General features: G+C 42.6%; 1 non-coding gene across 1 annotated transcript; it reads left to right on the top strand.

The window, feature by feature from the left end:
* The first annotated feature begins 7,556 nt into the window (after nt 1–7,556).
* On the top strand, nt 7,557–7,644 carry trnat-ugu (transfer RNA threonine (anticodon UGU)). The gene is given in 2 exon segments: nt 7,557–7,592; nt 7,609–7,644. It is a non-coding gene; the product is annotated as a tRNA-Thr (tRNA).
* Nucleotides 7,645–8,220: the final 576 nt, after the last annotated feature.

Raw genomic sequence — 8,220 nt, 5'->3', positions numbered from 1 at the left:
ACCCCTCAAACCAATTGCAAAGGGCAGGAGGAAGCCATTCAGCTTCTTGTGCCTGTTTTACACGAAATGTCGAACTCCATTCGGTCGCTCGAACTTTTGCATAGATGACGAGAAGGCAATGCCAAACCAACGAAGCTGTTGAGCAACAGTTTACTATCCTCCCTCCTTCCTGCCTGTCTATCACCAGTGGCTTCAACAACCGTCCCAGTCCTGCGTGGTCCTGAGACCCGCGCTCAATCACGCACAGCACAATTGCATTCAGGAATGATAGAAATCCCACTTTATTCTTCTGAAATGGAACTGCTGTTCGTGAAGGGCCATTCTACAGCTGTGTAAGAGGGATGTGCTTCCTGTCCAGGATCATTCGGTGTCTGTGTCAACGGGATGGTTGTCAGTTCCGGTTCATCAATTGCCCCTTTAAAACGTATTTTCTCATTATCCGGATCATCCTGTACATTTAAAAAGGAGTGTGATTATCAGCTGTGATAACCGAATTGTTAAACTGTTGTGTTTCAAGCTACATTGACGTTGCCTGTGTCCGTGCACATCCATATCGCAGCGCATCTCTTCATTACTCAAAATATGCTCATGTTTTCCGATATCCACTCCTTGATAAAACCCTTGTCCCAAATTTGCTCTCAATATAAAAAACAACAAATTTGGTACCGACTGTAGCGGACGCGTGGTCTAATGGATAAGGTGTCTGACTTCGATTGTAACTGTCATCTTATCAGAAGATTGCAAGTTCGAGTCCTGCAGCGGTCAGCAAACACGCCATATTCTTTGTATTGATTCTGCCTCAAAACCAACCATCTCGGACAGTCACTCACTTGAAGTAAATGAAGGTTGTTTGCTTTAAAAAGCTAATGGCACATTTTCAGCACTGTCGATCTGGTTGCACGGGCAAAACAAACGGTGAAGTGGACTTTCGTGCACATTATTTCTGTTTGAATGCAAAACGTAGGGGATGGATGTCTGACTTTGTAGTAAATTGGAGACAAGGTGAGTGAGAGGTTCAGGCAATGGACTGCTGATCCAGTATGCCCCCAGCTTCGTCGTTATTGTGTTAAACATTTTCCCCTCGTTTTTTTTCGTCAATACATTGAACCTCATTGCCAAATTCACCATTTACTGACAAGGATGCAGTCGTTGGGGAAGTAATGTCTCAAAAATAATCACTTCATCAAAGGGAAAACATTAGCAGGACGATGGAGAGGTTGACTCATGTGATTGGTCTCTGAGAGTCAGCACAGGCACGATGGGCCGAATAGCAAACTAACGTCAGAATCTGAGAGCTACGTCCTTCACTGTCGGCGGCTCGTTGGTCTAGGGGTATGATTCTCGCTTAGGAGTTTTAATAATTGAAAGGCGAGAGGTCCCGGGTTCAAATCCCAGACGAGCCCTGCCAACTTTTAGTCAAAAAAAACACTTCTCAGCCGGTCGACATGTGAGAAAACTGACATGTTTCAAATTAAAACGTGTGATTGCACTCCGTTGTTCACACAGCGTCCAAAAATCCTGGAGATTCCCAGGAGCAAAGTGAAACTCACCGAACTGAGTAAAGTTCATGCATCTCAGAGGCACTCGGCTCTGTGTCTCATTGGACAACCTAAACACGGGTTTGATTCCGGCCAATACTTGATCAGTATATCATCCTTCCTGCACGCATGAGCTCACCTCCATTGGGATGAGCATACATTCAGCATCAATCTCAACGTCAACGTGAAACAGACTCTGCCCTGAATATGAGTGCGTCCTGTTTCTCTCGCGCTGAAAAGATGTGAGAATCTGGCTTTGGATTTAGTCCCTTTGCTGCCGAATTCAAACCGTACAGGAAATCAATCCGGGGTGGCCAACCTGCTTGGTCTGATTAAAAGGCCTTCAAACCCGACATTCCAGGCAGGTTATAGTGTTCTGGCCTCAACATTCGGTTCAACGTATCGGATCATAAGCACCGCTCCCATTGTCTGCTAATGGTTCTGCTGTTCCCACTAACACCTCCTCTGGTCCATCCTTTGTTACTTTATTGCCCGCTTACCACTCACTTTGCCTTTTTGCATTGTGCCATTTATTATTCAATCACTCCTACGCTCCACTGTATCACAGGCATTCCCTTTTGTCCTTCCTCGCTGCCTATTTTTCCAGGTGCTATTTTCCAGGAAAAATCTGTAAACTTTACATTTTTCTTAAAATATCGGAATGATCATCTGACTGAACGTGAGCCCGGGAAATTAATCCACAGAATGTTCACGGCCTGCTGAGTTTTACAGAATGCTTTGTTTTTGTTCATTGTGTTTCTGTATCCCTTTTAAGGTGATGTGCTGGTCTGCCCGGGGTCATTCTCTGTCTCTCCAAAATGGTGTGCTATCAGTATCGGATCATTATCTATCTGTTTAAAAGGAATGTGCTGTCTGTCCCGGATTTCAAATTTCAAATTTCAAAAACTGCCTTTGGAGAGTGCAGAATTTTTAGTTTGTTGGTGTGTTTGTGTAAGTGAGAGAGTGCGTGGAAACGTTCTGCGCGATCTTACTGTGCATTTCATGTCATGGGAGGAAAAATGCATTACATGCAACTTGAAGCCACACTGATTTGATTCAACACGCATTCGGGGACTGCCTGACAGGAGAAGAATCAGCTGTGGGATTTTTGTATTCCACATTTGAAAGAAGGCAAATTATATAAGTTAGAAACATAGCGATTTTAGCGAGAGCTTGCGGATGGGCTGTGTGACATGATGAGCTCCTTCCCCCTTATTTTCAAATACAAATCAAATCAAGATAAGACAAGACATGACTGACTGACTGACTTTGTTTATATAAATTTCTGTATCAATATTTATATATGCATATATTTACATACATTCCCTACTTTTTAACTTTGACAATAAATGTGCTTTTCTGTTCTGCCTGCATTGGCTCTATTACATTTGACCTCTTTCACAGCACACGCAGCTTCTGTCTGATCCTGCAGAAAAGTACTCGCGACTTTAAAAGATGGCCTTTGTTGCCCACATCTTCCCTCGTGGCTTGTCTTACACCATGGGCTTACTGTGTTTGGGAATTTACTGACTGCACACCCTGATTTCCAGTGCATTTCATGCAGTCGCACAGACTTCGTTCAATCAAAAATATATAGATTAAGAAACAATTATTTATTTATTTCAATCAAATCAAATTCAATTTTTTGCAATAAAATTGTAAATTTATTTATTTTCTTATTATGATAAATATATATATGTTTTAAATTGTCTTTTTGTCTGGGTTGGTTTTATTTCCCTCCCTCTTTCCTGCTTGTCTATCACCTGTGGCTTCAACAACCGTCCCAGTCCCGCGTGCTCATGAGAACCGCGCTCATTCACGCACAACACAATTGCATTCAGGAATGATAGAAATTCCAATTTATTCTTCTGAAAGGGAACTGCTGTCCGTGAAGGGCAATTCTACAGCTGTGTAAGAGGGATGTGCTTCCTGTCCAGGATCATTCGGTGTCTGTTTCAACGGGATGGTTGTCAGTTCCGGTTCATCAATTGCCCCTTTAAAACGTATTTTCTCATTATCCGGATCATCCTGTACATTTAAAAAGGAATGTGATTATCAGCTGTGATAACCGAATTGTTAAACTGTTGTGTTTCAAGATACATTGACTTTGCCTGTGTCCGTGTACATTCATATCGCAGCGCATCTGTTCATTACTCAAAATATGCTCATGTTTTCCGATATCCACTCCTTGATGTAACCCTTGTCCCAAATTTGCTCTCAATATAAAAAACAACAAATTATGCACCGACGGTAGCGGCCGCGGGGCCTAAAGGATAAGGTGTCTGATTTCGATTGTAACTGTGATCTTATCAGATGATTGCAGGTTCGAGTCCGGCAGTGGTCAGCTATCGCGCTTTGTGAAATTTTATATTCTTTGTTTTGATTCTGCCTCAAAACCAACCATCTCGGACAGTCACTCACCTGAAGTAAAGGAAGGCTGTGTGCTTTAAGAAGCTAATGGCACATTTTCATCACTGTCGATCTGGTTGCACGGGCAAAACAAGTGGTGAAGTAGATTTTCGTGCATATTATTTCTGTTTGAATGCAATAAGTAGGGGATGGATGTCTGACTTTGCAGTCAATAGGAGACAAGGTGACTGACAGGTTGAAGCAATGGACTGCTGATCCAGTATGCCCCCAGCTTCGTCGTTATTGTGTTAAACATTTTCCCCTAGTTTTTTTATTCAATCACATTTATCCTCATTGCCAAACTCACCTTTTACTGAAAAGGATGCAGCTCGTTGGTGAAGTAATGTCACAAAAAATAATCACTTCATCAAAGGGAAAACATTAGCAGGACGATGGAGAGGGGGACTCATGAAATCGGTCTCTGAGAGTCAGCACAGGCACGATGGGCCGAATAGCAAACTAACGTCAGAAACTGAGAGCTACGTTCCTCACTGTCGGCGGCTCGTTGGTCTAGGGGTATGATTCTCGCTTTGGGATTATAATAATTGAAATGCGAGAGGTCACGGGTTCAAATCCCGGATGAGCCCTGCCAACCTTTTGTCAAAAAACGACTTCTCAGCCGGTCGACATGTGAGAAAACTGACTTGTTTCAAATTAAAACGTGTGATTGCACTCCGTTGTTCACACAGCGTCCAAAAATCCTGGAGATTCCCAGGAGCAAAGTGAAACTCACCGAACTGAGTAAAGTTCATGTTTCTCAGATGTGCTCGGCTCTGCGTCTCATTGGACAACATAAACCCCGTTTTGATTCCGGCAAATACTTGATCAGTGTATCTTCCTTTCTGCACGCATGAGCTCACCTCCATAGGGATAAGCTTACATTCAACGTCAATCTCAAATTCAACGTGAAACAGACTCTGCCCTGAATATGAGTGCGTCCTGTTTCTCTCGCGCTGAAAAGATGTGTGAAGCTGGCCTTGGCTGCCGAATTTAAACCGTGCAGGAAATCAATCCGGGGTGGCCAAGCTGCCTGGTCTAATTAAAAGGCATTCAAACCCTACATTCCAGGCTGGTTATAGTGTTCTGGCCTCAACATTCGGTTCAACGTATCGGATCATAAGCACAGCTCCCATTGTCTGCTAATGGTTCTGCTGTTCACACTAACACCTCCTCTGGTCCATCCTTTGTTACTTTATTGCCCGCTTACCACTCACTTTGCCTTTTTGCATTGTGCCATTTATTATTCAATCACTCCTACGCTCCACTGTATCACAGGCATTCCCTTTTGTCCTTCCTCGCTGCCTATTTTTCCAGGTGCTATTTTCCAGGAAAAATCTGTAAACTTTACATTTTTCTTAAAATATCGGAATGATCATCTGACTGAACGTGAGCCCGGGAAATTCATCCACAGAATGTTCACGGCCTGCTGAGTTTTACAGAATGCTTTGTTTTTGTTCATTGTGTTTCTGTATCCCTTTTAAGGTGATGTGCTGGTCTGCCCGGGGTCATTCTCTGTCTCTCCAAAATGGTGTGCTATCAGTATCGGATCATTATCTATCTGTTTAAAAGGAATGTGCTGTCTGTCCCGGATTTCAAATTTCAAATTTCAAAAACTGCCTTTGGAGAGTGCAGAATTTTTAGTTTGTTGGTGTGTTTGTGTAAGTGAGAGAGTGCGTGGAAACGTTCTGCGCGATCTTACTGTGCATTTCATGTCATGGGAGGAAAAATGCATTACATGCAACTTGAAGCCACACTGATTTGATTCAACACGCATTCAGGGACTGACTGACAGGAGAAGAGTCTGCTGTGGGATTTTGCTATTCCACCTGTGAAAGAAGGCAAATTATATAAGTTAGAAACATAGCGATTTTAGCGAGAGCTTGCGGATGGGCTGTGTGACATGATGAGCTCATTCCCCCTTATTTTCAAATACAAATCAAATCAAGACAAGACAAGACATGACTGACTGACTGACTTTGTTTATATAAATTTCTGTATCAATATTTATATATGCATATATTTACATACATTCCCTACTTTTTAACTTTCACAATAAATGTGCTTTTCTGTTCTGCCTGCATTGGCTCTATTACATTTGACCTCTTTCACAGCACACGCAGCTTCTGTCTGATCCTGCAGAAAAGCACTCGCGACTTTAAAAGATGGCCTTTGTTGCCCACATCTTCCCTCGTGGCTTGTCTTACACCATGGGCTTACTGTGTTTGGGAATTTACTGACTGCACACCCTGATTTCCAGTGCATTTCATGCAGTCGCACAGACTTCGTTCAATCAAAAATATATAGATTAAGAAACAATTATTTATTTATTTCAATCAAATCAAATTCAATTTTTTGCAATAAAATTGTAAATTTATTTATTTTCTTATTATAATAAATATATATATGTTTTAAATTGTCTTTTTGTCTGGGTTGGTTTTATTTCCCTCCCTCTTTCCTGCTTGTCGATCACCTGTGGCTTCAACAACCGTCCCAGTCTCGCGTGCTCATGAGAACCGCGCTCATTCACGCACAACACAATTGCATTCAGGAATGATAGAAATTCCAATTTATTCTTCTGAAAGGGAACTGCTGTCCGTGAAGGGCAATTCTACAGCTGTGTGAGAGGGATGTGCTTCCTGTCCAGGATCATTCGGTGTCTGTTTCAACGGGATGGTTGTCAGTTCCGGTTCATCAATTGCCCCTTTAAAACGTATTTTCTCATTATCCGGATCATCCTGTACATTTAAAAAGGAGTGTGATTATCAGCTGTGATAACCGAATTGTTAAACTGTTGTGTTTCAAGATACATTGACTTTGCCTGTGTCCGTGTACATCCATATCGCAGCGCATCTGTTCATTACTCAAAATATGCTCATGTTTTCCGATATCCACTCCTTGATGTAACCCTTGTCCCAAATTTGCTCTCCATATAAAAATCAACAAATTATGCACCGACGGTAGCGACCGCGTGGCTTAAAGTATAAGGTGTCTGATTTCGATTGTAACTGTGATCTTATCAGATGATTGCAGGTTCGAGTCCGGCAATGGTCAGCTATCGCGCTTTGTGAAATTTTATATTCTTTGTTTTGATTCTGCCTCAAAACCAACCATCAGTCACTCACCTGAAGTAAAGGAAGGCTGTGTGCTTTAAGAAGCTAATGGCAAATTTTCATCACTGTCGATCTGGTTGCACTGGCAAAACAAGTGGTGAAGTAGATTTTCGTGCATATTATTTCTGTTTGAATGCAAAAAGTAGGGGATGGATGTCTGACTTTGCAGTCAATAGGAGACAAGGTGACTGACAGGTTGAAGCAATGGACTGCTGATCCAGTATGCCCCCAGCTTCGTCGTTATTGTGTTAAACATTTTCCCCTAGTTTTTTTATTCAATCACATTTATCCTCATTGCCAAATTCACCTTTTACTGAAAAGGATGCAGCTCGTTGATGAAGTAATGTCACAAAAAATAATCACTTCATCAAAGGGAAAACATCAGCAGAACAATGGAGAGGGGGACTCATGAAATCGGTCTCTGAGATTCAGCACAGGCACGATGGGCCGAATAGCAAACTAACGTCAGAAACTGAGAGCAACGCTGCTCACTGTCGGCGGCTCGTTGGTCTAGGGGTATGATTCTCGCTTTGTGATTATAATAATTGAAATGCGAGAGGTCCCGGGTTCAAATCCCGGACGAGCCCTGCCAACCTTTTGTCAAAAAACGACTTCTCAGCCGGTCGACATGTGAGAAAACTGACATGTTTCAAATTAAAACGTGTGATTGCACTCCGTTGTTCACACAGCGTACAAAAATCCTGGAGATTCCCAGGAGCAAAGTGAAACTCACCGAACTGAGTAAAGTTCATGTTTCTCAGATGTGCTCGGCTCTGCGTCTCATTGGACAACATAAACCCCGTTTTGATTCCGGCAAATACTTGATCAGTGTATCTTCCTTTCTGCACGCATGAGCTCACCTCCATAGGGATAAGCATACATTCAACGTCAATCTCAAATTCAACGTGAAACAGACTCTGCCCTGAATATGAGTGCGTCCTGTTTCTCTCGCGCTGAAAAGATGTGAGAAGCTGGCTTTGGATTTAGTCCCTTGGCTGCCGAATTTAAACCGTGCAGGAAATCGATCCGGGGTGGCCAAGCTGCCTGGTCTAATTAAAAGGCGTTCAAACCCTAGATTCCAGGCAGGTTATAGTGTTCTGGCCTCAACATTCGGTTCAACGTATCGGATCATAAGCACCGCTCCCATTGTCTGCTAATGGTTC

The sequence above is a fragment of the Pristiophorus japonicus genome, unplaced genomic scaffold (genome assembly GCF_044704955.1).
Source record: "Pristiophorus japonicus isolate sPriJap1 unplaced genomic scaffold, sPriJap1.hap1 HAP1_SCAFFOLD_312, whole genome shotgun sequence".
In the NCBI taxonomy this organism is placed as follows: domain Eukaryota; kingdom Metazoa; phylum Chordata; class Chondrichthyes; family Pristiophoridae; genus Pristiophorus; species Pristiophorus japonicus.
The sequence above is the reverse complement of the archived record's forward strand: the minus strand, read 5'-3'. Positions and strand labels throughout refer to the sequence as shown.